Source organism: Armigeres subalbatus, unplaced genomic scaffold (genome assembly GCF_024139115.2).
Source record: "Armigeres subalbatus isolate Guangzhou_Male unplaced genomic scaffold, GZ_Asu_2 Contig41, whole genome shotgun sequence".
NCBI classification, from domain to species: Eukaryota; Metazoa; Arthropoda; class Insecta; order Diptera; family Culicidae; genus Armigeres; species Armigeres subalbatus.
This window is the reverse complement of record NW_026943162.1, coordinates 475,943-503,398: the sequence shown is the minus strand read 5'-3', so window position 1 is coordinate 503,398 and position 27,456 is coordinate 475,943. Positions and strand designations below refer to the sequence as shown.

The following is a 27,456-nucleotide window of genomic DNA, read 5'->3' as shown; positions in this document are numbered from 1 at the left end:
CGTTAAACCTGATTAGACGAATACTTTTTGAGCCCGTATTTAATGAATTCTTATGTTTTGTTACCTTTGTTTTTGTTATTGTTTTATTTTTCTGTTTGATTTTTAACAATAAATATGAATTGATTATTTTGCTACACAATGTAATCGATAGTTTTATTTTTTTGAGCTTACTAGATTCTATTTTTGACATTTTCTAGAAAATGCACAGCTAGACGAATACTTTTTGGACTCACTGTACACATTATCCACAAAACAGATAGACATCATAGAACAAACTGCAAATTTCAAAGTAGGCTCTTTGTGTATCAACAATCGATGAATGACAGAACGAGAAAGCAAAGCATGCGATGCTGCTCTGTCTAATGTGCGTTGATCAGTAAAGCTTGACTTCCACCGATTGGTTCGCTAGCGTTCCAAAATCATCGAAGGACCACATTCCACGGCAAAGATGCCTATATGTTATGTGCATTATCTGTTATGTTGAGGGGTGATTACACAGTAGAGTGGGGCGCAATTGTATGGAAAAACGCAAACTTCATCCGATAAAGTGAGATCAAGGTTTTTCTGAATCGTTTTGGGACCCCAATCAACTGTGCAAAATATGGGCTCGATTGGTTGCGACCTCGCATGCCGCATCGCGTTTTAAATTTACATGGAAATTAGTATGGGAGAACATACTTTTTTACATTTTTGCTATTAGCGGCTTCAATTTATCATCAATCACGTGACTCAATACGTTAGCATATAGTCTGGAAGATGCCGAAAGACTTTGCCGAAGAAAGTACGTAGCTGGAAGGTCTACAAAAAATGTTATTACGTTTCGAAAATTGGTTGTTCAAACCATATGCAAGAAATCAATGATTCTGCCAGCACTACCGGACGACCTATGTTTATCGAAGGGCAAAACCCATTTTCCTTCTTGTCGGATTTTTTTCTTTGTGAAATGATTCCGGATAGCTCCCATTAGCTCTAAAGCCCTGTAAGATCAATTATTTTGAAATAACACTCAGTTAAATTATTGGTCTACGTAGTTCGGCAGTGCTGGCAGAATAAACGATTTTTTGCATACGGTTTGAACACTCAATCTTCGAAGCGTTATAACTTTTTTCGTGGACGTTCCAGCAACGTGCCTTCTTCAGCAAAGTTTTTCGGCATCCTTTGGGTTATACTTTAACGCAATGTGCCACTTGGTTTACGATGAACTGAAACCTCTAGTAGAAGAAATGCAAAAATATACGTTCTACCATACTAATTTCCATACAAACTTCAAACGCGATGCGGAAAGCGAGGAAGCAACCAATCGGTCCCAAATTCTGCACAGTTGTTCAGGACCCAGAATGGCTTCGAAAAACCATTGATTTGAAAAAATGACCATGACGCCCCACTCTATTACACAGTTTATGGTTAGCGTAAAAATCTGGATAGGCCTTAAGGTCTACACGCATTACTAGATGGTTTAGATATTTTTAAATGTCTCCTGCTCTATTTGATCCATGAAAATGAAATCAAATATTGGATACGCCTTCAATGACTTCTAAGGCTATCCAAGGATTCCTTGGAGTATAGGCCTTGAAATTCACACACGTAATCTCAATCCGTACGCCTGAAGCCGCCTTCAATAACCGTTCCGTTTCAGGTCATCCAAGAATTCCCTGAAGTATGGGTAAACGGTCTACACGCGTAGCAAAAAAAAAAAACAGTTTTCTCATTTAACAATAGTTTGTGCCCTTTTTGATTCAAAGAGTCGTCTATTGGGTCAATCTGGGAAACGATGGCTATATTATAATATTGTATGAACGAACTTTCTTCTGGAAGGAAATTCTCTATTCATCCCGTGGATTCGCATAAGTGTCTTTGCTTATGGAACCACCCCACCCATTTTTGGCCCTTCATACAGGAGTTTGATGAAATACAAACAATAGTATAATCATGATCAAATCGATTTGTCAGATATGGCCAGTGCTAACGGCAGGTGCCTTACTACAATAGATGGTAGTATCATCATCATCATCATTTTTGATTCAAAGAGTCGTCTAAGAATTTCCTGGAGCACATGACTTAAGTTCTATGCGTAGTTATGCGTCTCTTATAACTTTAAAAAGATGGATGGTGCTGTGATTCATAGAAAAAATGGATACACCTTCAACTATTGTTGCATTCCGGATTAACCAAGAACTACCTGAAGTATAGTTTAATCAAAGTTAATTGCTTATATTCCAGGTATTAGCCACCCTGAGTGGAGTGAATTAATTACTATATCTGAAACGCGATTTGTATGGATGGCTTGGAATAAAACAAATAATGTCAAATTTGATTGAAAAATCGCAAGGAATATTTATGATTGGACCGCTTGGAGAATGTACCATATCAAAAATACTTATAGATGTTAGCTTATGCGTGGAGGCCTGAATGCCTAAACTCCAGGGAGTTCTTGGAAGCCCTATAACATGTGATAATAACATATCCAATTTAGGTTTTTTTTAAAATTGTCCAAAGATCAATGAATTAAGTGAATAACTAGTAATTTAATGATATGGAAATGCTAATATCATCTTCCAAACTTGGACGTACATGTTCATGATAGCATTAGAGGCGAAAGTATAGAATTGATAGTTCCGTTAGGATACGGCAGGCATGAAGAATGTTTTTATAGAAGTCGATTTGAAAGCGAGCGGAGGGCAATATTTGTGATGGCACAGATGTTGTAGAGCGTGGGGCTTAAGACAGTACCTTGGGGAACGCCAAAAGGAATATAGTGTCGATATGAGATTTGTCTATTGACAGTTACATGGTAGGTACGGTTTGTTAGGAAAGAGCGAATAATTTTAATAATATATAATCGAAAGTTCCCTAGCAACAGCTCATGCAGAATTGCATCTTGCCACACGGAAGCGTAGGCTTTCTCAACATCAAGAAGCACCATACCTGAAGATCGACCCAGCGCAAAATTGCTACGTACATCCTTCACAGGACGAACGAGCTGATGGTTGGTTGAGTGTCCTTTACTGAATCCAAATTGTGCATCAGGAATATTCGTTTGTAACTGGGTCGTTTACCGCTACCACGGTTTCGGGATCGTCTGCCATTTGGTTGGTGTGGGACCGTGAAAAACTCAAAGCTAACAGTTAAGCCTTCTCCAATGAGGAAGCAATGATGTTATTTCCTTGTCGTAAGGGTAGACTGTACTTAGTCGATTTCCGCAAAGCCGATATTTTCCAGAGAGTGACGTAGGCTAGATGTATCAGTTGTGGCTATAGCACCAGTTGTCGCACTAGTGCTTTATATGCCAAGTAGCAAATCAAATCACCGCAAACCAAGTTCATATCGATAAAGCATATTCATATGATACGATAAAACCAAAACAAGCAAAGCATAATTGTAAAAAATGATTTTGCTTAATTTTTGACGTCCTTTGCACCAGTTGTGGCACTAGTGGTCCCTATTTGGCATATCCCATAAGAAAACAATGGGATGTGCCAAATAAGGAACCAAAATTAAGAATAGTGCCACAACTGGTGCATGCGTTCCTATTATGGATTAATCAATTTTGATGATTATAATAAATTTTATTGTGGTTTTCACAGCTGTTCTTTTAATGTTTGGAGAGTTTCTCGAAATCTCTTGAAGCTGGCTTGGTCGAATTCTTCTCTAATTCTCCGGTTTAGGGACAGCACTATATCCTTGTAAATTGGGTCTCTTCGCCGGTACCACTGTCGGCGCCGTTTATTCCGCAATGCGAATAACCTTCTGGTACTCTCTGGAATTGTTGCAGATGAGCACGATCGTTGCTGAACTTCCGGTACCGAAATTGATTCTGCCTCTAGATCCTCTAGGTCCAACTTTACGTTGATTTGGTATTGGAAACGGAGCCAGTCGGCACGCGCGTAGCATCTGTACTTCGGCATTATTTGAACTACAGTGGATGTGAGCCTGACGTGAAACCTTACCGGGAGGTGATCCGATGACAATTCGTTCAGCGTGGTTGGTTTTGTCATGTCCAGTAGGTTGTTTGACAAAGTAAGATCTAGGGTCGAAGGACGACCGCGCCCCGTAGGATGAAATGTGAATGCGTCAGGAGAATGGATAAAAAAGTTATGGCTGGCTGCCTCCTGAGACAATATTGTGCCAGTTTTATTGGCCTTTGAACAGTTCCATTGACGGTGTCGTGAGTTTAGATCGCCCACGACGAAGAATGGTTCAGTCCACCTGGTAAGTGTGGAGATGTCTCTCCGAAATTGAGTCCAGATGGATCGTGTTGCGCCCCCGGGAAGTATGCGGCGATAACGTGTATAATACCGTTCGTTGTGTTTATCAAAACGCCTATGCTTTCGATGATCTTTGTCGAGATGCTCAGCTCTGCAAACTTGATACCTTTTCGAATAGCAATCAGTATGCCTCCCCCTCTTTCGGCATCATTGGAATTACGGTCGGAACGAAAGCAGCAGAAATCAGGATGGTAGAAAGCGTGTTTTTGCTGCTGCCATGTTTCAGTTACTACTGTAGGTGTCGTTGTAGGAAGTCAAACAATTCCATTTTCTTACTGTGAACGGAGCGTCCATTCCAGTTAGCAAATCGCAAGTTGGGTTGATTAGACATTGTACAAGTACTTGGTTGTTAGCTCGAATAAAGCTAGAAGTTGTTGCTACTTCGTTTGACAGTTTGCCAAGCGATCAAATGTCTCCCTCGCTATAGCAAGAAATTCCGACACCGAGAAGAGGTTGTTATTACCGCCCTGCTGTAGGACTTGTGCATAAGAGCCGGAAGATGGTGCAGCTGTGGAACTGGAGAGACCACCTTGAGAGGGTCGTGGCGGAGGTGGAAGAGGTGCGGGGTACCGCCGTTCCGTTTTCATCTTTGCTAATTTTTCAATATAGTTTTTGCGGCTGGTACAGCCACGATAGTTGGCGGTGTGCTGCCCACTACAGTTTGCGCACTTTATTGATCCTCGTGTCTCGTTTCTGTCGTAGTTTGCTAGCTCTGCTTTTTTGGGTAGTTTGCATTCGACGGACGGATGCTTCTCACCACATTTAACGCAAAGTGGAACAAGATTGCAATTCCTCATGCCGTGGCCGAATCGTTGGCAACGGTGACATTGAACAGCATCGGTAGGCCTTTTTTCGTAGTATCGCCATTTCACTATGATATTAAAAAATGCTTTTACCTTTTACCTTTTGTAGATCTGACAGTTTAACCGACTACTTTCCTCCAGACCGATGACCTTGCGAGAAAACATTTTCACCTCGGTTGTGATCACTCCAAGAGTGGCTAGCTCCGATTCCAGTTCGGCGATGTTAACCACTGGTAGCCCCGATAGAACAATTTTCACAGATTGCTCAGAGGCGGGGGTATAGGTATGAAATTGGATGTTCGATTGTTTCATAGCTAAAATAGAACTGCGAAAAGCCTCTTCTCCCGAACAGTAAAGCTGAACGCCCGTCGATTTCATGTTATACTCGTTCTGCACAATATTATTCTGAGACATCAGATCCTGAATTCGCTGGGTCGTGAGATTCATTACCGAAGTGGGGGGAACACGAATTTTCTTCTTCTTCTCCGTGTTGGGGACGGTGCAGTTTGGTGTGAGCGTTGGCATTTCGTCGTTTAATTCGTCTCCTCCGTTGTCCTGCAGCAACTCGAATTCATTACTCACAGTAATATTAATCGCGTGGCTACCATTGCCACTAGCAGGTGCTGATGATGTTGACATCGAATTATTGCTTGCCATTGTTGACATCTCGTCTATATAAGGGCTCTTCGCGCGCGGAGGTTGAAGATTTGTGTCGAGGTTATGAGTTGCATCTAGTCCGCGTTTTTGCCTTGACTGAGTATGGCTACGAAGAGCTCTTTGCGACGTTTGGGAGGCCCCATATCGTCCGTCCGGATCCGCGGGAGGTTTCTGCGGCTTCAGGATGTCGATTCGCGATTACTACTTCGGAAATAAATTGAAAAATAACTAAAAAAGGAGCGCGATTTTTTAGAGTTGTTTACTTGGCGAAATAGTGTTCGAAACAGCGTTCGACTCCAATTCGTGAAGTACACCGTTGAGAGCTTTGAACGCAGGTAAACTGTAACGAGTTAGTGGCGTGATTCATGATGTCGGAAAAGAATTTACCGTCGATTAGAACCTGCCCGATTTGGTTTTACTTTTCTTGGTTAGGTGATCTCCGTGTGGTCTAGTGGATATTCCTGCGAGCAAAAATTTGTTCTCAACTGACAATCCGCGGGAGGCTGCAAAGTTCGATACGGTATGCAGACTACCCGTTCCGATGACGGCTGTACAATTCCTCCTTTCCTACCTAAGCGTTCATGTCGCCGATGATGATTTTGACGTCCCGCAGTGGGCATCATATTATGTGTGCTCCAACTTTGTAGAGAATGCTCCTCTCTCGTCGGTTACCCTCACCCGGTGCATGTTAATAATGCTGTAGTTAAAAAAAAAATCAATTGTGCTTTGTTCAGTTACGTGTTATGGGCCTCCAATACAAATGAAACACAAATTTCTTCAAAACTCGAGAATTAATCAATCAAATGGAACCAAATCAGGCATGTGGAGGTTTAGGAAGCGAAGAATGCTGTTTTGTTGGTTCAGCCCCTCCTCCCCTTCCTGGAGAGAATCCCTTAGAAATGAGATAGAAAGAGTGAGTCAGGTCAAAAGTACAGAGACACTGAAGACGACCTTACTGTTGAGGTCGGAATACGTATGTGTCAAAAGTACAATCAAGTGATGGAATTAAACAGGGATGGGCACAAACTCTTATATCTTATGACAAGTGAAGACGTTTTCCACCTAAAAAGTACTCAAAATAATTTTTCTTTAGAAACACCATAACTCGAGAACTAACCAGAGTATAAATCAGGCGAAACGAAGTTCGTCGGGTCTGCTAGTAATCAATAGAAGAGGCCAAATAGTCCCGCCTCTTTTTGATCCAGTATAAATGCAAATATTGACATGACAGCCAACACCACCCAAAGGGAATTTAGGGTTAACTATTGATTATAAAGAAAGCAGCTTCTCCGCGCGCCAATACATTTCGTTCGAGATGCCGCAAAGAGCGAACTTGAACACCCCTTGGCGGTCAGAGATAGGACGGACGCTTTTTCTGCTGCAAACAAAAACAATCAAGCGCAAGGTATCGAAGAGAGACTGTGCGCCGGTGAGAAGGTTACAACGGCGGCATGATAGATCCTGCAGTGGCGGCCAGGCGGCGTCAAGCCGTTTGTGATTGACGGCGGTGGCGTGGGTCAGCATGAACTGATTTCAAGTTTCAAAAAGTCTACGTAATTTCTTCGGAAGTTCCACAACGAGTTCGTTGAGAAGATCATCAAGAATTTACTCCAGGAATTCCTCCGGAGGAACCTCCAGGAATTCTTCAGGAAATTCCCAAGAAGATCCACTACAGAAATTACTCAGAGTTCCTCCAGAAATTCTTGAAAGCTCCTCCAAGAATTCTCTGAATCCTCCAGGGTTTCTCCAGAAATTCCTCCAGGAACCTCTGAAAGTTCCTCCGGAAATTCCTCAGGAATTCTTGGAAGTTCCTCAAACATTCCTCCAGCGTCCTCCAGTATCATAATAATTCCTCGGAGACCTCCGATTCCTCAAAAGTACTCGGGAATTCCTCCGGAAGTTCCTCGAATTCTCCGAGTTCCTCCGGAATTCCTCAGGAAGTTCTCCGGGAATTCCTCTGGAAGTTCCTCGAATTCCTCGGGTATCCCGAATTCTCCGGAAGTTCCTCGGGAATTCCTCGGGAAGTTCTCCTCAGGAATTCCTCCGGAAGTTCCTCAAGGAATTTCTCCGGAAGTTCCTCGGTCCTCGGAAGTTCTTCCGGAATTCCTCCGGAAGTTCTTGGGATTTCCTCGAAGTTCCTCCGAGGAATTTCCTTCGAGAAAGTTCCTCCAGGAATTCCTCTGGAGTTCATCCGTTAATTCCTCTGGGAGTTCCTCGAGATTCCTCTGGGAGTTCCTCCGGAAGTTCCTCCAGATTCTTCAAAGTTCCTCAGGAATTCCTCCGATAGTTCTCAAGAGACCCTCCGGAAGATCCTCCAGGAATTCCTCCAGAGTTCCTCAGGAATTCTCCAGAAGTTCATCAGGAATTCACTCCGGAAGTTCCTCCCAGGAATTCCTCGGAAGATCCTCAGAATTCCCCCAGAACCTTCTCCTGGAATTCCTCTGGAAGTTTCCTCATTATCATAATAATTCCTCCGAAAGTTCGCCGGAAAGATCCTCCAGGAATTCCTCGATTTCTCCGGGAAATTCCTCCGGAAGTTCCTCGAGAATTCCTCCGGAAGTTCCTCCGAATTCTCCGGAGTTCCTCCAGGGAATTCCTCCGGAAGTTCCTCAGGAATTCCTCCGGAAGTTCCTCCAGAATTCCTCCGAGTTCCTCCAGGAATTCTCCGGAAGTTCCTCCGGGAATTCTCCGGAAGTTCACTCAGGGAATTCTCCAGAGTTCTCGGGAATTCCTCGGAAGTTCACTCAGGAATTCCTCCGGAAGTTCCTCGAAATTTCTCCGAAAGTTCCTCCGAAATTCTCCGGAAGTTCCTCCGGAATTCCTCGGAAGTTCCTCCGGGAATTCCTCCGGAAGTTCCTCAGGGAATTCCTCCGGAAGTTCCTCAGGAATTCCTCGGAAGTTCCTCCGGGAATTCCTCGGAAGTTCCTCGGGAATTCCTCCGGAAGTTCTCAGGAATTCTCCGGAAGTTCCTCCAGTAATTCCATCAAGAACTCCTCCGGAAGTTCCTCCAGGAATTTCTCCAGAAGATCCTCAAGGAATTCCTCCGAAAAATCCTCCATGAATTCCTCCCGAATTTCCTTCAGGAAGTCCTCCAGGAACTTCTCGAGAATTCTTCAGAATTCCTCGGGAGATTCGTCAGGAAATCCTTTCAGGTTCTAGAATCCTCCGGAAGTTCTCCAGGAGTCCTTCCAGCTCCTCATAATTCCTTCGGAGACTTCTCCAGGAATTCCTCCGAGTTCCTTCAAGATAATTCCTCGAAATTCTTCCGGAAATTCCTCCAGTAATTCCTGCGGAAGTTTCTCCAGGAATACCTCTGGAGTTCCTCCAGAAATATTATCAAAGATCTCACGATCCCGCTTGGAAAGTTATATGGCGAGATTTGCAAAATCAAATTAAAATCGTTTCGAGAAATACCAACTTTGAGAATAATGTCTCAAAGTTGGATCCCAGTTTGACACTCTTCTGGAAAGTAACGATTCTTCAAGAAAACATCGAAAGCCAATTCCAGTGCTTAAAGAGGGAAATAAGATTTTTTCACAAATAGAAACGAGCAAAAACTTCACCACAGCAGTTTGACAGTCCAAGTTTTAGTTTAAGTCTCACTAGTCCCATAAGGGTCAGGTTAGGGGGCTTCGAACACATTCTCCATCAGGAGAATGGTTTTGACTTTTCGCTGGGCACTAATTTGGATGAATGTATAACATTTTTTACATCGAACTTACTTGATTTACCACCAGAATTGTCAAATATCTTTGTACAGATGACGCGAATCTTGCCATTTGTAATAGAGTGCAAAAAAAAAGTTTGGATATTTTTTCCACCTACCTGCAAAAATGTAAAATTTCACGAATGCTTTCAAAGCTCAGCTTATAATTTTCCCACACAAGCCGAAAGCTCCTCGGCTTGTGAGCTTATTTGAAACCTTCTGGCAGACACATTACTATAATTGGGTTCCAATCAATTGGTCCTGAAGCCGTTTTACGTATTTTCATTTTATGTACGTTTTGAATCACTAATAGCAACAAAATCCTAAGTCATAAGCTCGCAAGATTTTTTTGCCAGCGGCGGCATTACGCGGTTATTGTCCAATCGCTAAGACGCCAACTCAGTGAATAAATTTTCTTTATCGGCATCCACTTACCGACATTGTCGCTCCGGACCGATATTAGCGCCATCGATTTTTCAGTCAAAATGCAACCTCTTCCTCCCACGCCCTTGTGATTCCTCTATAGACCAAAGACCAAGACTTGTGAGGAAATTTTAATTTCCTGCTGATGACGCCATTCGTTCGAACAAATTTATTGAATCATCACGCTCCGATACGACGTGCCCCTGTGATTCTGTTATCTAAACGCAAATTTTGTCGTCGCCAAACGATTGAGCTTCGCACTTCGAGAAGTTGTCACAAGGGTGTACACGAAGGTAAAGGTGTCCTGCAAAATCTTGGTCCCTCCCCTAAACCCTGTGACATCATTGTCGAACGACTCCTTTTCAATCACTAAGAGAATCCAAACCAACGTAAGAAGCTTGCGAGAATATTTCTGTGAAGACGCCAGCTTAGTGAAAAATTCCTGCAGCAACCACTCGTCGAAGACCCGCCGCTCGGACCAACAGACTTCTAACGATTATATGTTTTTTGTTCTGTGGAGAAACTTCATCTCAGGTCTACTTTCTATCAATTACTCTTTTCAACAATACTCATTTTGAATCACTAACACTGGATGCTTTGAATTAGCCACAGACACTAGCGGTTGTCTTTTGGAAAAATCCTCTCAACATCCTTCCGAAAATAAAGGTAGCTTTATCGAAATTTTCTCGCAGGACTTAAACATTTGGCTGCATTTTATGTTTTTCGAAAGACATATTATTAAAAGTAAGTTGGATTCAGTGTATTGGATCGCAGCGTCCAACTCGGGAATGCCCAAAAAAAACAAATTTTAATAACTAGGATAGACACTTTTGGTGTTCTGATTTTTTACACTTTTGGTGTTCTGATTTTTTTTATATTTCAGTAATTTCATGCAAAATCAGATTTTTTCAGCTGTTCTGGTGTTTGTTAGAAACTATTATTTTCCATAATGCGCATTTCCAATCACAAACGTCGCCATTTAGGTCAGAATTTTGTCAGAAAATTGCACTTAATGTTTCAGTCGCTCGTATGGAGATTGTGTAAATTCATTTCAGTCATTGTTGAAGGTAGGTGGACTGTATGCTGCGCTGCTGGTCAGATTGGTTAGCAGATTTCCTCGTGGGACCGAGCCACGGATGGACAACACCGGTGGTTGCCGTCGCAATGGAGGCAGGTCTGGGACTGGCTGCCTGTTGATGGATCGTCCCCTCTGGATGAGCCAGGAAACGGCCGTCGAAAATTAACTCTTTCAGTTTGGAAAATTATTATTAACTCTGGGTGGCTCTGAAAAGAGCCGGTTGAGATAGTGTTGAAAAGGGAGCGAACGTTGGAGCAAAACACAGAGGCTACGGTTGGTTCTTCATTCTATGTATTCATTTTCTTCAGGATACAAAATTTCTTCGTAGCCTCGCTGCTACCACTACCACTACGCAACGCTTGCGATATCAGGCGACGTCGGTGACGATGCATCAGCAAATCAGCTGCACCACCCCTCGCACTCCTACGGCTGTAGCTCGACGCACAACTGCTGATCGCCGCACGGCTGCGGATGTCAGGTCGGTCTCGTTCTCTAGCTCGTTGCTGCTTGTTTCCTTTCGGGTCTGCTGGCTGACACCCTTCGTCCGTAGCGTTTGAACAACTGAATGGCAGCACAGAACAGCGCGCTGTTTATATAGTTGAATCAGGATGACCACTGCGCTCCTGATTGGTTGATTTTATCTGACCAATCACCGTACTTCAACCCGTCTTGCGGACTGAACGGCTCTCCCCAAGGAAGTGCTAATGCCGCAATTTTTGGATCAGAGGATTTGAGGGTTATCGAGTATTGTATTAGTGCTAATTTATGTATTGGTCTTTTATAGATTCCAGATTTTGTTTAACGTCACAACTCTAACTAATTCGTCCGCCCAGGGTACACTGTAATTACGCGACCTAACTTCCAATTTTTGCGGAGGAACATTCTTCTTTCCAGCACGATTAAATCAGGTCTGACATTCCTCGTTCTGGATCCCTTGCCTCGCCGCCACCCAGTTCTGTCAAATATTCTCTAGACCAGCGGTTCCAAAAATGCTCGCGTAGCTGTTGGACATATGCCAACAGGATAAACGATTGGCCGGAATTTGTAGATATGACGGTTCAGGAACAGACATGGAAGGACGTCGAAATCATAAAATGAGCAGGAGTTAGGGCTTCCCGGATCTTGAGGGTCATTGGGTGCGCAAATAAGGGTCTGGGTTTGAGGGCCTTCCCTTGGCATAAGAGTGTAGAAGCTCGAAATTGTAAGGGATGCTGGCTGATATACCGCACAGGGAACAGACTTCACGCTTTTCACCCCAGCCTCCCATAGGCCTCCGAAATGGGGAGCCAGGAGGAATGGTTCGCCAGACGATCTCCTTGGTCTGGCAAGCTCGAACAGTTTTCGCTGGGTAACTAGTTCAGAGCATCCACATAGAGCTGATTTGGCTCTGACATCCCAATAAAATTAGTACCATTGTCGCTGTGTGTACGGTATGTGGGTACCTTTCCGTTACAAATCGATGAAAAAGCTGCTAAAAAGGCTTCCGTTGAAAGATTCTCCTACTGCCTCCAGAGTGAATGGCCTTTGTTGCCATACAAACAAAAGTACAAATGTAACCCTTAACTGAGTCGCTTTCCAGAGCCGCCTGTTCCTGAGGATGGGTCCTGCGTAGTCGATTCCCTGCTTGGGCAAAAACTGGTTCCTCGTTGACTCTATGGAAGGAAGGTCACCCATTTGCTGATCGATCGTAGTTGGACTAATACGGAAGCAAGTTACACAGTTTCTTATCACACTTTCGAGACAGTCAGTTGGCGTTCAACTTAACCAAAGTTTTGTCTAAGGATGGTTATCACGCTAGATAGTCCCACGATACCAAATTCTCCACGATGGATTGTTGCAATTAGGCTCCGAGTTACTGGGTTTTGTCGGGAAGAATAAGCTGATGTTTGTGGCCAGGTACGGTAACTGAGAATGGCGAGTTCTCCTCACCCGTAACAAGTCATTATCAGAAAGGGATTCAAGCTGCCAGTCGATGATTATTGTCTCCATCTTTAACCTTCTCTATCTCACGGAATAATTCCTGTTGCTGAATGGAACCAACTATCTTTATCATTGCCCCTCGCTAGTTCTTGTATAGATAGATAAGGAGTTACGACACGATCTTCTTCCCGTGGTGGAAAGCGCGGAACATAAGCAACGATTCGCTGGGATACGGAAGGACTCAATTTTTGTCGAAATAGGAAACTCTTCAAATTTCATTGCCACGTGCACTACTAACGTTTGTTTCAATTCCAGAATTTCGTCGTCACTGGGAAGGTTTGGTACGTCAGTTTCGTATATACCGCCGAGCGAAAGAAAATGCGGTCCATTCCACCCACATGTCGTTCCTAGACAGTTCAGCGGCAGTTTGTCCTCTAGAAACTGTCTGCGGGATTTTCTGTTTGTCCGAACATACCTCCAAATAAATTGATCGTTTGGAGACGAATTTCTGCTACTCTGTTGCGTACAAATTCTTTGAGGGTATCAAGTGGTTTTTCGGAACCGCTAAGACGACTTATTGTCAGTCCACAAATTTGTCGAAGAAAACTCGATTTTCATTTGTTTCCTGTAATTTTAACAATCAATCGAAAAGCAGAAATTGACCAAGAGTTCCATCCTGGGGCTAACAGGAGAAATGGGAGCTATTTTCGATTTGCTGGTGACTAACTTCATAGTAGCGCTGCCATTGGGTGTACAGATCGAATATATACACGCAGGCACCATATGCCTGTTTCGAAGCATCTGCAAATCCATGCAATTCATATGCTACAGCATCGGGAGAACCAACAGGTCTTGGAATTCTAATTTGTTCCAGCAATTGGTAGGGCGGCATCGATGAATGAGTTGTACCTCAGCACTAAGCTCAATGTCTAGTTTGTCATCCTGCTAGCTTACTAATCCACAGACGTTGCATTGGTATTTTGGCTATTACCACAACAGGAGATCAATCCGAGGATCATACACCTTTGCAATGAAGATAATACTTACCTTGCTTTGTGGGAGCTTTCATGTTTTCCGCAGAACTGACTGAAAAATAAACTCATCAGGTGGGATCCACAATCTAACGTTTTAATTACTTCATTGGCTCCGCTTCACTATATTCACAATCGTATCTCTTTCAGATGGTGGAATATTATCAAGAGGAACTGAGCCTCGTTCGAAGACCATTTGTGGAGTTGCATACCTCCGAATTGGAGTAATCAGCTGACGCTGGATGTTCTCAGCTTCTGAATGTGGTTTGCAGTCAAACAGGCGTTGTCTACATAATTTTCCTCAATAACGCGGGATGCTAATGGAAATTTGCTTTCTCATCTTGAGCCAGCTGGAGAAGTGCCCTCGTTGCCTTGAGAATGGAGCTGCTGCTGTTCCGCATGTAACGGTTGAAAGTTCAACACACGAAGCCTTTCACTGGAGATTTACGCCAAAAAAATACGTGCATCGGAGTGGCTGGGGTCCTAGGACAGACGGCGGTACGCAATATCAGCGCTCAGAACGTATTGAAACGTGAAATCGAAGAATTATCGATGATAAATCAGCGGCTTGAACAGTAGGCCCAACTAACATCCATCGTTAGAGAAAGTCCTTGAACCTTTGGAGGCCAAAGACTACGACATAGTTGACGAATTTGATGGGCGGAGACGGCATGATGAGGAAATTACTGCCATTTCATAGCCTGTGGATCATTAGTCTCCTGGTTCCTTACGTGGTTGAGCGACTCATATTCTTCGATAAAGGGAATCGTATTGGATTTTCTAAGTCCAGGTTACAGGCTAACTTTGCTTCTATTAGAAAAATCTGCGGCCCCATAGTACGAGAATCGAGCAATGGCGCAACATTGTCCTCAAGGTAGTTGAACAATATAACGTCCGGTTTTATTGTCACGACGATGAGGTTGCCAGAAATGTCAGTTTACTTGCATCCTCAGTAGTCGGTACAAGCTCCGGATTAACACTTACTCTATTTCCCCAAAACTTTTAAGTTTATTCTGGGATCTGCACATACGGTGAGCGATTGTAAACCTGTTTCTGAACTCGGCCCTCATAATAAGATCCTCCACCGCAGCCAACCAAATTAGAAATTATAGCCCAGGGAAGATTCTCTCAGACAACTTCCACATAACCTGGTTTCAGAATATCATGAAGTGATCCATCCCCAGCCGAGCATGTCAATTGCGTTCGATTTGCCGCGAAAAACGCTGGATCATAGCTCGATACCAGGGGGGATGTTCCCAAGTCAATATCAATCGTGAAAGAAGAGCAGACTAGTAATCTTGGGCGATACTAGACACGACAGTGATAACGCAAAGTTACATCTGGAGCGGACTTGGACGAACACCAATTTGTTTTAATCATTGACTTAGCACTACCAATACCCGTAATGAGACACTCACCTCTTGTGTTGGCATCCCTGTAGCTTTGACCCAAGACTTTGCGTGATGAAGCTCGCGCAGTGCAATCCAGAAGCACTCTACACGGATATGATTGCCAGATCTTGATCCATGACGTTGATCACAGCGGTGAATGAACCTTGATTGCTGGACCTCACTGGAACATGAGAATTGACGGCGTTCGTGGAACGTGCTGCCGCTAGTCGATAGCTTGCATGATGAAACTGGATCGGGGCTTGAGCTGATACTTGCGGGATGACTGGAACTGATGAGTTGTTATGCTGCTTTACCTCGGTGATATCGCTGTGTTTGGGAATGACTCCTCCAGGTGTAACCCAATGAGTGGTATCTCCAGTTGCACTTTGAGCAATTTCTTCGAGGAACAATCACTTACGCGGTGCCCACGCCTCAGGCAGTTAAAGCAGACGTTCCTCTCTCTTCACTTTAGCGATCTTTGGCTCACCGACGAATTCGTTAAATACTGGGCATAGACATTGAGATGATTGTTGGTACAAAAAATCACACCGTTGGTCTGCTGGGGACAACGCTGGCTGTGTTTATCTTCGCAGGTAGATATTTCGGATTGCTAGGTTTGGTGGGGGGCTCGATGCTTGGATAGACCATCTTTAAAGTATGTTTGGCACCTTTTTAAGAACCGACGCGCTCTTTCAGGGAAATCGATGGTGTAAAGCATATGGGTAACTCTACTTTCTTCATGGTTGACTCCATAACTTTTTGTTTCGTCGTCAGGGATCTGATGCGATCAGGTACACAACTTCGCCTGTTCAGCTACATCGGTAAAGTCCTGGCCCAGAAACTTAGGGTTTCGACATGGCCATCGAAAGCCTCACCAAGGGATCTCGCTCATTTGAATGATGCATTTATTAACTTCTTCACTCCAAAGCAGACCGGCCGTAACGATCAATCATCCGTCGGTTATCGAATTACCTTTCGTCCAGCAGTTGCCCGGAAGTAATGCATAATTGCCGTCGGTAACCGTTTCAGCGTCTATCACCAGCTGCATCTCAATTAACGCTTTCTCCAAATGATATAACAGTGCGATCTGACTCATTGCTTCCATCCGCATCCTTGAACATGCTTTGGGAATTTTTCCCAGTGCTGCTCCATACCGTCCATCAAATGTTGGTGGCGGCACGCGGGAGAAAAACTGAGACGATAACTGGCTGGTTGATGGCATTCTGCAGCACAAGAGTTGGGTTTGTGAGGTTTTTCCAGCCAACTCTCAGTACGGGACACTTCCTCGTAAGGTGCGAACATTGAGGAAGTAGTTATCATGTTCCTCTCGGCAGCAGATGATGATTGCGCGACTTTGATCCTGCTGGTGAAGCTGGGTGAACTCAGCATTCGTGTTCTCAACACTCCGTTGATAAACCTTCACTTGAGCTACTGTCTGATAAAATTTAGTAACCGCTTTCTTACAAGGTTTGGCTTGGATTCCTTAACGTTCCATAGCGCTGTTCCAGTTGTGGATCAGCGCTTTCGAGCTCCTCATCAGCTGCAGTAGTATCACCGTCAGCTGAGCTTTTCACTAGTTCGTTTTGGTGGCATTTTTCTTCTTCTTTCTGCTTTGTTCAATAAAAGCTTTTGCAGCTTCTGGTTGAAGTCAGTTTTTCACATCTCACTTTAGTTTTGTTAAGTCAATGTTTTATTATTCCTTTTCCTTCTTGCTTCTGATGCTTCTCTCTTTGCTCACAACACATCCTTTAATTCATCTCTGATTTGGATAAACTCAGCCCTTGGATCGCGCCGACATCCGGTTCGTGGAGACCAAAACTAATGTTGAAGGCTAGGTGGACTGTATGCTGCTGCTGGTCGGGTGGATTTCGCTTCCGTTCCCCTCGTGGGACCGAGCAAAGATGAACAACACCAGTGGTTGCCGTCCTGCAATGGAGCAGGTGCGGGACTGGCTGCCTGTTGACGATGGATCGTCCTCTGGATGAGCCGAAAAACGGCCGTCGAAAATTATTCCGCTCTTTCCGGATTTGAAGAAAATTATTCGTAACTTTCTGAATTGGCTCTGAAAGAGCCGGTTAGATGGTGTTGAAAAGGGCGAACGTTGGAGCAAAACACAGAGCTACTGCACAGTTTGGTTCGCTGTTCTGTGTTCTTCGGATGCAAATTCTTCAGCGGCCTCGCTGCTGCCACACCACTGCACCGGCAGCGATAACCGGACGACGTCGGTGGCGTGCATCAGCAAAATCCTCACTCTACAGCTCGACACATTACTGATCCGCCGCACAGCAGGATATCAGGTCAGTCTCGTTCTCGCTCGTTGCTGTATTCTTTTCGGAGTCTGCTGCTTCGAAAACTGGCTTCGTCCGTGGCGTTTGAACAACTGAATGACGCTTGCAGAACAGCGCGCTGTTTATGTTGATCAAGAGATATTCTGCGCTCTGATTGGTTGATTGTGTCATTAAATACCGTACTTCAACCGTCTTGCCGGACTGAACAGTCACATATAGAAAATAATGTGGTTCCACCGATGTTAATGTAATTGACATAGGTAAGCTTTTATACTTTTATTGCCAACCTCTAAGCAACACAGGACTCGTTTTGCTACTTTAATATGTCTCCTTTACTGACACAATCTGATTGAGCTGCACCTTTGAATTTTTACTCTCAATGCGAACCACCGAAGAACTAAAGATGGTTTTATCTTGTACCAAAGAAATTGTCTACATCAGATACTCGTTCAAAACCCAAAAGCAACTCAGCCCTGAAACAGATGAAGCTAGCCACTCCCACACCGTTAGACTTGCACATCACACCACGAACACAATCCCCAGTGAGATTGACAGTTGTCGCTTACTGTAAATGTATATCTTAGTATAACTGTGCTGATGCACACAGAATGAGTTGCCCTCTGTAGCAATTGACTTTTAATCATACGTATTGAGGGCAAGACAGAACTCTTCAAAAAGCTATGATCAGTGAGAGTAAATATAATGTATTTCCCGACTCTTCCCTCTTTCCCCCACCACCACTGCACTGACTGGAACTGGATATTGGTTTCGATATCGTCTAACCAAAAATGCGTCCTTGTGCCGTTATTACCGATTGAGTCCTTATTCGTTCGGCTGATGTTACCGAGTATGGTACCATGCGAAGAGGAAAAGATGTTCCCAATGTTTGCCGGATAAAACATGCTACTAAAGGCTGCGACACATAAAACGACATAGCAGTCTGAAGGACACGTGATCTGACAATCGCATCACTGGTACAAGTAGGAGAGAGGTGGTTCCGTATTGCCACTGAACTACCCGTGTTTGAAATTAAGTAACGTGAGCGGCTTTTGAAATGTCAAGATCTGTTCAAATGTACAGTTTTGTGAAGATACGTCAAATAGAGTTTCTAATTCAACTGCAAGCAAATCAACACTTGGCAATCAAGTTTGTGACTTGGATTGTTACTGTTATTAAAAGCTTTTGCTATTGAATGGAAAACGAAATACTTTTTAGAATCAGAAAAAAGGCATATTAAAATTGCACAAGGCGGGACCGGCTACAACTGTTTGCTGTTAAGTTCAATTATTGACATTTTTTGATAAATATTTTCACGCGTAATGGTCATCTACAACTCAAACTCAAACTCAAATTAAAACAAACTCATATATAAGCTGGAAACCTGATGTTCTGCATAGCTCAGCAAACGCAATTTTAGTGCGTCAGATCATTTTCCACTTGCTTCAGCGAAGTTTTCCACTGTACAATGTGGAAGAAAATCTCCCACCGCTCATGCCGATGCCCATGACTGTAAAACGACAGAAGGGTCGTGTAGAAACGCCACTCGACAAAAGAGAACTTGATAAAGATAAAAGTCAACCAAAATTGCATATGGCTTCAACTTCTACTGGCGCCCCGGATACTACTGCAAACGTGATGAAGCAAGGGTAGTACGCGGATGTAAATCTAAGCAAACAAACGGGGCTAAAACCTGCCTGACTGAGTGGCCTTGGCGTCAGAGAATCATCTCCATTTAATCACCACATGGCTCTGCTGCAATCTGATGGATGGTGGCGGTGCTCTTTTGTTTCTCGTAAAAGGCCCTCCATCACCCTCAGTTATCCCATGAGAAGTGGCCAGGGAGCAAACGCATCACTCACGAGAATGATGAGAAAAAAAGTACAGATCCACATAAACCCGTCGGATTGCATGTAGCCAAATGACTATCACATTTTTTCCAAGTTCCTCCTCATAGCTCAGGTGGAGAAGTGAAGCTTTTCCTTTGCTATCCTATTTTTCTGTGCTCTGCTCGCCCGCCAGAGTACTTTTATGAGGAATGACGACACGTGACAAATGGATGCATAACCAAATCGTTTGGGGCTCCCCGAGTGAGATAGAGATGAGAATGTGAAAACACCCGACGACGGGTTGTGATGACTGCAGTAGAATTTCCGTTCGGATTGAACATATTTCAGCGGAGCGGAATAGGCACATGTTTCGGTGATTTATGTTCAGTGTTAGGTGCATTGGAAGCGTGAACCGAAGTCTCGCGGCGTTATCAAAATGGGACGAAGCTCCAACTGCGGCAGTTTTTCTTATGTGCGTTGAACAGAAAATTTTGCATATAGGACGATGGCGGAAATAGTGGCAAAATAGCCAGATATCAGGCTGATCTTCACTTCGCGATTTGATGAAATTATACTCGTTAAGCGTCGCAACCTTGACGTTGAAACTAGAATACCCAAAACACGGCGTCGTGGGGAAATTTATCATCGGTGACAAAAACGCACAGGTCGGAAGGAAAAAGACATACCCAAAGTCATTGAAGGGACTCCGCAGCCACCAATGAGACAGGCACCCCTCAACAAACGCCACGCGTGAACTGCAATAGTCAATGATTCAAATCACCCTCTAACATCTTGGTGTGTCGAGTAGGAAGAATTGGTCTATATGCCGAAGGCTCTCCAGGGAGAGGCAATAGCACCAACTTTGCCGTTTCAACGATTTTGGAGTTTCCTTCGTCCAGGCAACATTGGGCAGCTTCTGAACATATCTGGGCGGCAAGAATCGGTCTGAAGGACCAGGTTTGGAATACAATCCAGCCATGGTGCCTTATTTAACAAGTTTTCTTGTACGGCGATAAGCTCATCGTTAGTCACTAGCGGTACCAGTTGACTGACTCATACGGTGTGGCGGGCCGATCCGAATGATCATGCTTCGGGAACAAACCTTTAAGGATCCTGGCTAACATCTCGGAGGAATTCTCAGGTGTGCTGTGGTCCACATCACTATCCTGTATGCATCCCCCATGGGTATTATTATCATTCTACACAGCTCTTCAAACAAATGCTTTCTTACTATGAAAGCGCTGCAGAAGCCACCGACACTCGATCCTCTGAACGTTGTACGTTTGGCCCTCGTTTAGCAGGACTACGTTCAGTACCTAGAGACGCTAGCACGAATGTGACCTACAGCGTTAGTGAACGACAGGCCCAATCCACTGCCCACGCGTTGAAGTCACCTGCTACAACTAATGGTTTAAGATCAGTTAGTCTCGCTACAAGATTATCTAACACCCTAGTACACTGCTCTATGCTCCATCTTGGAAGACAGTAGCAGCTACAATATAAACTCCTTTACCTTTGCTATAACAAAACCCTCATCATCAGAAGATGACACTATCTCCTGGATGGGTACCTCCGCAAGTCTAGATGGTCACTATTCAGGACTTATCCACCTTAACTACTGTATTTTAGCAGGGGATGCAGGCGCAGGTTGATCAACAAGGCAATATTAGTCTTTTCTCGTGTGCCGACTGCGCTGCCTTGCAGTGATTGAGCTTTAACTGAGCTACTTGCGTGACCGAGCCGTCTGGATGCCGAACAGACCTGCCCACCGCCATCAGCCTTGACGATGTAATTGCTTCGCCCTCTGTCCTTCCTTCATGACCATTGTGCCCCTTTTTCCTCTACGGGCGTTTCTTCTCGACCAATGGCGCCTTCGCCTCCTCTACGCTTTTTCGCTCCCTTCTTCGCGCCTTTTTTGTGATTAACAACTTCCCACCAAGGGCAAGCCTTCTTCCGGCGAACTTCGGTAGTCTCGTAGAGGAGAACTGATTTCGTAAGGACTCAAGTCTTCGACTTAAAAGCTTTCCCTGGCTTCACCGCTTGGCTCACTGCCAACTCTTTCTCCTCGAAGCCAAGTTGGTAGATCTTTCGTTCCGCCTCCTTACCTGCCTGCAGCAAGGACTTTACTCCTGCTTTGCCTCTACAACCCATGGCTTTTGAGAGGGTCAAGACAGACTTTTTGGGTCCCTGCTGTACTTCCCACTCGTTATTCATAATGGACATGGTCCATCGTTACGCCTCCTTACCTGCCTGCAGCAGGACTTTACTCTCTTTGCCTCTACAACCACCATGTTGCAGAGGTCAGACAGACTTTTTAAGGTCCTTGCTGTACTTCCCGCCGTTGTTCATAATGGACAGCAATTTACGTCCATTACGCCTCATACCTGCGCCTGTAGGGGCTTCCTCCTGCTTTGCCTCTACAACCATGTTGCAGAGGTCAGAACGGACTTTAAGGTCCTTGCTGTGCTTCCGCCGTTGTTCATAATGGACATGATTACGTCCGTTACGTCTGCTTAATCACTTCCATTTTCTGACCTCCATTCCCCCTTGTGACTGGTCATCACTTCGTGATGACCCTGGTCTAATAGCTCCGTCCATCTCTTGATCTGATGGGCGGGACCACCTCCATTTCCTACCACGCTCTTCTGTATCGCCTGCCCTGGCGATCGGTGGAGCGACCTATTAAAACCCTTCGTATGGCGAAGGGATTCACCGCTAGATGAGACCTTCCTCCCTCTCCACTCAAATTTGTTTTTTTGGTTTTGGTAGACACATTTTGCATTTGGTCAACGAGGAAAATGTGTAGGTCCGCCACGCCAGAGCTCCCGCAATAGTGGTAAGGGGACGTTATACTGTGCGGGGGGTGCCCAGGTACCCCACAGGGCTCCGATGTGACATGCTATTTATATCACCCCTCAGACTTTGCATCCCACCGGCACGGGTCGCTTGATACCGTAGGAGTGGGGTTAGGGAACGTCATATTGTTAGCTGCACTGAAAGTGCTCCTGATAATATACCCAGATTTACACCGCTACACAATTGCTCAAGTATTTATATTCCCAGTGTAGCAGGACTCAAGAGCACACTGAAGACACCCAAATGGCAATACGTGTTCTCAAATCGATCATGTTTGGTAGACTGTCTCAGATGTCATAGATTGTGAGGACCTTCCGGGGCCAAATATCGAACCACTATCTGCTGATATATATTTCAGACCTTTGTCGACTAATATCAAAGCAGTTTTCGAAAGAACGATCAACAACGGACCAGATGTTTACTTTTGCGACGAACCCTTGATAAATCATAAACCAACCCATTGCTCTTTTCGGACAAGCTTATTAGGCTGATTCGTGCGACGCTGGATGGATCAAATCTAGTGTCAGAATTTCTAATTGTGACATCCGATTATATCGTGACGTCAGATAGATTGAAACAGGGCGATGCCTTTCTAATCTGCTATTCAACATAGCTTTGGAAGGATACACTTCGAAGATCTGGTGTGTCAACGGTTTTAAATATTCATTGGTTTTGCGGATGGCATCGACATCATTGGTACTGTAATTCTCAAAAACACGCAACTAAAGTATAGGAGCATCTTGACGGACAGACGTGGGGATTGAAAATGGGGAAGCTGCTTATATTTTCCGCAAGCATGACTTTGATGCCAACTAACAATAATAAAAGAGTTTTTTAAGTCAATAATCCTCCGGGAAAGCTCCTTCAAGGAATTTCTCCGGAAGTTCCTCCAGAATTCTTCGGAGTTCCTCAATTCCTCCGAGTTCTCCAGGAATTCCCCCAGGAAGTTCCTCCAGGAATTTCCTCGGAGGTTGCTCCTGGAGTCCCTCTGGAAGTTCCTCCAGAATTCCTCCGGAAGTTCCTCAGGGAATTCCTCCGGAGATCTCCTCCACGAGATTCCTCCGGAAGTTCCTCCAGGAATTCCTCCGGAGCTCCTCAGGAATTCTCCGGAAGTTCCTTCAGAATTCCTCCAGGTTCCTCGAGGAATTCCTCCAGGAAGTTTCCTCCAGGAATTCCTCTGGAAGTTCCTCCAAATTCCTCAGAAGTTCATAAGAATTCCTCCAGAAGTTTCTCCAGGAATTCTTGAGTTCCTCGAATTCCTTCGGAAGTTCTACTCAGGAATTCCTCCGGAAGTTCACTCAGGAATTCCTCGGAAGTTCCTCAAGGGAATTCTCGGAAGTTCCTCGAAATTCCTCGGAAGGATTCCTCCGGAATTCCTCCGGAAGTTCCTCCAATTCCTCAGGACTATCCAGAATTCCTCAGGACATAAATTCCTCCAGAGTTCTCAGGAATTCCTCAGAAGTTCTCCAGGGGTCCTCCGGAAGTTCACTCCAGGAATTCCTCGAGTTCACTCCAGGAATTCCTCCAGAGTTCCTCCGGAATTCCTCCGGAAGTTCCTCAGGAATTCCTCCGGGAGTTCCTCCCAGAATTCCTCCGGAAGTTCGCCATCCCACCGCTGTTCCATATTCCTCGGAAGTTCCTCCAGAAGTCCATACGGAAGTTCTCCAGGAAGTTCCTCCCAGAACCGGAAGTTCCTCGTCTAGATCCCAGAATTCTCAGGAAGTTCCTCCGGATTCCTCCGAGTTCTCAGGAAATTCCTCGGAGAGTTCCTCATGGAATTCCTCCGAGCTCCATGAATGTTCCTCCAAGAATTCCTCCAGGAGTTCCTCAGAATTCTTCGAGTTCCTCCAGAATTCCTCCGATTCCTCGAAATTCTCCGGAAGTTCTCAAAGTTCTCCGGAAGTTCCTCAGGAATTCCTCCGGAAGTTTTCCTCGAAATTCCTCCGGAAGTTCCTCCGAGAATTCCTCCGGAAGTTCGCCAGGAATTCCTCCGGAGACTTCTCAGAATTCCTCCGGAGGATTCTCCAGGAATTCTCCGGAAGTTCCTCGTCAGGAGTTCACTTCCAGGTTCCTCTCCAGGAAGTTCCTCCGAATTCCTCTGGAATTCTAGGTCATTCCAGGAATTCCTCCGGAAGTTCTCCTCCGAAGTTCCCTCCTCCAAATTCCTCCAGGATTCCTCCAGGAATTCCTTCCCGGAACTCGGTTCCTCCAGGAATTCCTCCGGAAGTTCCTCCAGGAAATCTCCGGAAGTTCCTTCAGGGAATTCCTCCGGAAGTTCCTCAGGAATTCCTCCGAAGTTCTCTCAGAGAATTCCTCCAGCAGAACCCGGAGTTCTCACTCCGAAGTCCAGGAATTCCTCCAGAGGAAGTTCCTCTCAGGAATTCCTCCGGAAGTTCCTCAGACATCTCAAAGTTCTCCGGAATCTCACCGGAAGTTCCTCCAGGAATTCTCCGAAGCCCTCATTCCTCTTCAGGAGAATTCCTCCGGAAGTTCTCCAGGAACCTCCGGAAGTTCCCTCCAGAATTCCTCCGGAAGTTCTCTTCAGGAATTCCTCCAGAGTTCCTCCAGGAATCTCCTCGAGTTCCTCAGGAATTCCTCCAGAAGTTCTCCAGGAATTCCTCCTGAAGTTCCTCCGAATATTCCTCCGAAGTTCCTCCAGTTCTAGTTCAGGATTCCTCGAAGTTTCCGTCCGGAAGTTCCTATCCTCGGAAGTTCCTCCAGGAATTCCTCAAGTTCCTCCAGGAATTCCTCCGGAAGTTTCCTCAGGAATTCCTCCGGATTTCTCAGAATTCCTCGAAGTTCCTCCAGGCTCTCCGGAAGTTCCTCCAGGAATTCTCTTTCCTCCGGAAGTTCCTCCAGGAAGTTCCTCCAGGAATCTCACCAGGAATTCCTCCGAGTCCAGGAATTCCTCCAGATTTCCTCAGGAATTCCTCGGAAGTTCCTCCAGGAATTCCTCCAAGTTATTCGATCTCCAGGAATTCCTCCCGGAGTTCATCCTCCAGAATTCCTCCGAAGTTCTCCAGGGTTCTCCGGAAGTTCCTGAGGAATTCTCCGCGAAGTTCCTCCAGCTCCTCCGAAGTTCCTGCCAGGTTCGCAGTTCCTCAGGAATTCTCCGAGCTCCAGGAATTCCTCGGAATTCCTTCCAGCTCCGAAGTTCCCTCTCGGAAGTTCTCCAGGAATTCTGGAAGTTCCCTCAGGAATCCTCCGGAAGTTCCTCCAGGAATTCTCCTTCAGTTCTCCGTTCCTCCAGGAATTCTCCGGACCATCCTGAGGCCCAGGATTCTCCGAAGTTCTCAGAATCTTCGGAAAGTCTGTCGCTGAGAATTCCTCGAAGTTCCCAGGAATTTTCCGGAAATTTCTCCAGGAATTCTCAGGTGTTTTCTCCAGGTCCTCGAGTTTCTCGAGAATTCTTTCTGCAGTGTTGACCTACACTCAGTGCAAAATACTCTTTAATTCTTAGATGGAGAAACGAGTAAGTTCAACTAATAGAGAGATATTTGAATTTTCTGAATGTCATGGCAAACTGTCAAAAAAGGCACGCCAGAGCCACAGGAGCGCGCGCACTGAAATGCACTGGGTGGCAGCAACGCATGCTCCTGTGGCTCAGGCGTGTCTTTGATTTTCGACATTTAAGCAAATATCCTATTAGTTGAACTTTACCAATTAAGACAATAAAAATCCGTTTGGGTGGAGTAAAATCAAGAGCAGTATTTTTTTGCACTGAGTAACAAGAACAACTGCTAATCCTCCTGAAGTTCTCACCAGAATTCCTCGGAAGCTTCTCCAGGAATTCCTTCGGAAGTTCCTCAAACAGCTCAAATTCCTCCGGAAGTTCCACAGAGAGTTTTTTCTTCGGAAGCTCCTCAGGAATTCCCTAGAAAATTCTTCCAGAAACTTTCAGTTCTTTCAGGAATTCCCTCCAGATATTCTTGGGAATCCCCTTCGAAGTTCTTGCAGGGGTTCCACCAGTCTTCTGAAAGTCCATCCAGGAATCCCTCTAAGCTCCTTCAGGAATTCCTCTGGAAATTCATCAGAAATTCCTTCGGAAGTTTCTTTTGGAATTCCTCAGGAAGTTACTTCGAGAATCCCTCTGGAGTTTCTCTTAGAATTCCTCCTGATGTTTCACCAATTCCTACCAGTTCGGCATCCTCGAAATTCACTCGAAAGTTATCCAGAAATTGTTCATAATTTCCTTCGGGAAATCTTTTGAAAGCTCCACCAGGAATTTCACTAGAAGCTGCTTCAGAAGTTACACGAGAATTCCACAGATACCTTGAACTTTTCATAAAATACTTCCAGAGCTCTTCGAAATTCCCTTTGAATTCCTTTCTAGGTCATGGAATTTCTCTGTCCACCACCTCACTCCCGAGAATTCTATCAAATTCATCCAGATTTTTTCCGTAAAATTCCTCTACGTTTTCTTAAAAAGTTCGTTCAGAAATTCTTTTGGTTCTACCAATTGCTACAAATATTCTTCGAAATTGCTCGAAAACCATCTCAGGAAATTCCTCCTGAGAATTCACCTGGAAATTTGTCTGAAAGTATTTAATGAAATGCTGTCGATAATTCCCACGGAAACGATTTAATTCATCTGATAAAGCAATCTTAATAAGTAATTTTGCTGTCTCACACCGAATAGACTGATTCTGGCACAGCAAATGTTGGGTAAAGCGTACCATTGGTACTTCGTACCTGAAGGAATAAAATAGACCCCATCTGCGGTCCTTAGCCTCTTACCCAGCAACTCCTTCCTACCTCCCCGCGGTGCTGGCGGGATACGAGCAACCTAGGGAAGATCGAGGTAACCAACCCCAGTGAAACTTGGTCGTATGCTGACAGGGAAGGGGTTGCTCTCTTCGGGTGCAAATCTTATGGTCTGTTCTCCATGTCAGGATCGGCTCACAGCTCTTCTCTCCATGTTAGGGCGGCTGATCATCGTCCGAGTGCCAGCGAGGGACTCTAGTGAAACTGTGCACCATGGTCCACCGGAAATAGGAGGAATGGTCCTCCGAAATTTAGGGGTTGGTGTCGAGCCCTGCAAGCCACCTAAAAATCAAGCAACGAACAATCAACAAGAGATACGGACCGGAACCACGGCGAGACCACTGCGACGAAAAGGGACATAGCGATTGGAAACTCGGTTCTGGAACTGCAAATCTCTCAACTTCATCAGAGACACGCATACTCGCCGATGTGCTCAAGGACCGTGGAA

General features: G+C 44.9%; 1 pseudogene; it reads right to left on the bottom strand.

Annotated features, from left to right (window-relative positions):
• Window positions 1–27,456, bottom strand: part of LOC134204126 (symplekin-like) — a 54,367-nt pseudogene that overhangs the window by 12,185 nt on the left and 14,726 nt on the right.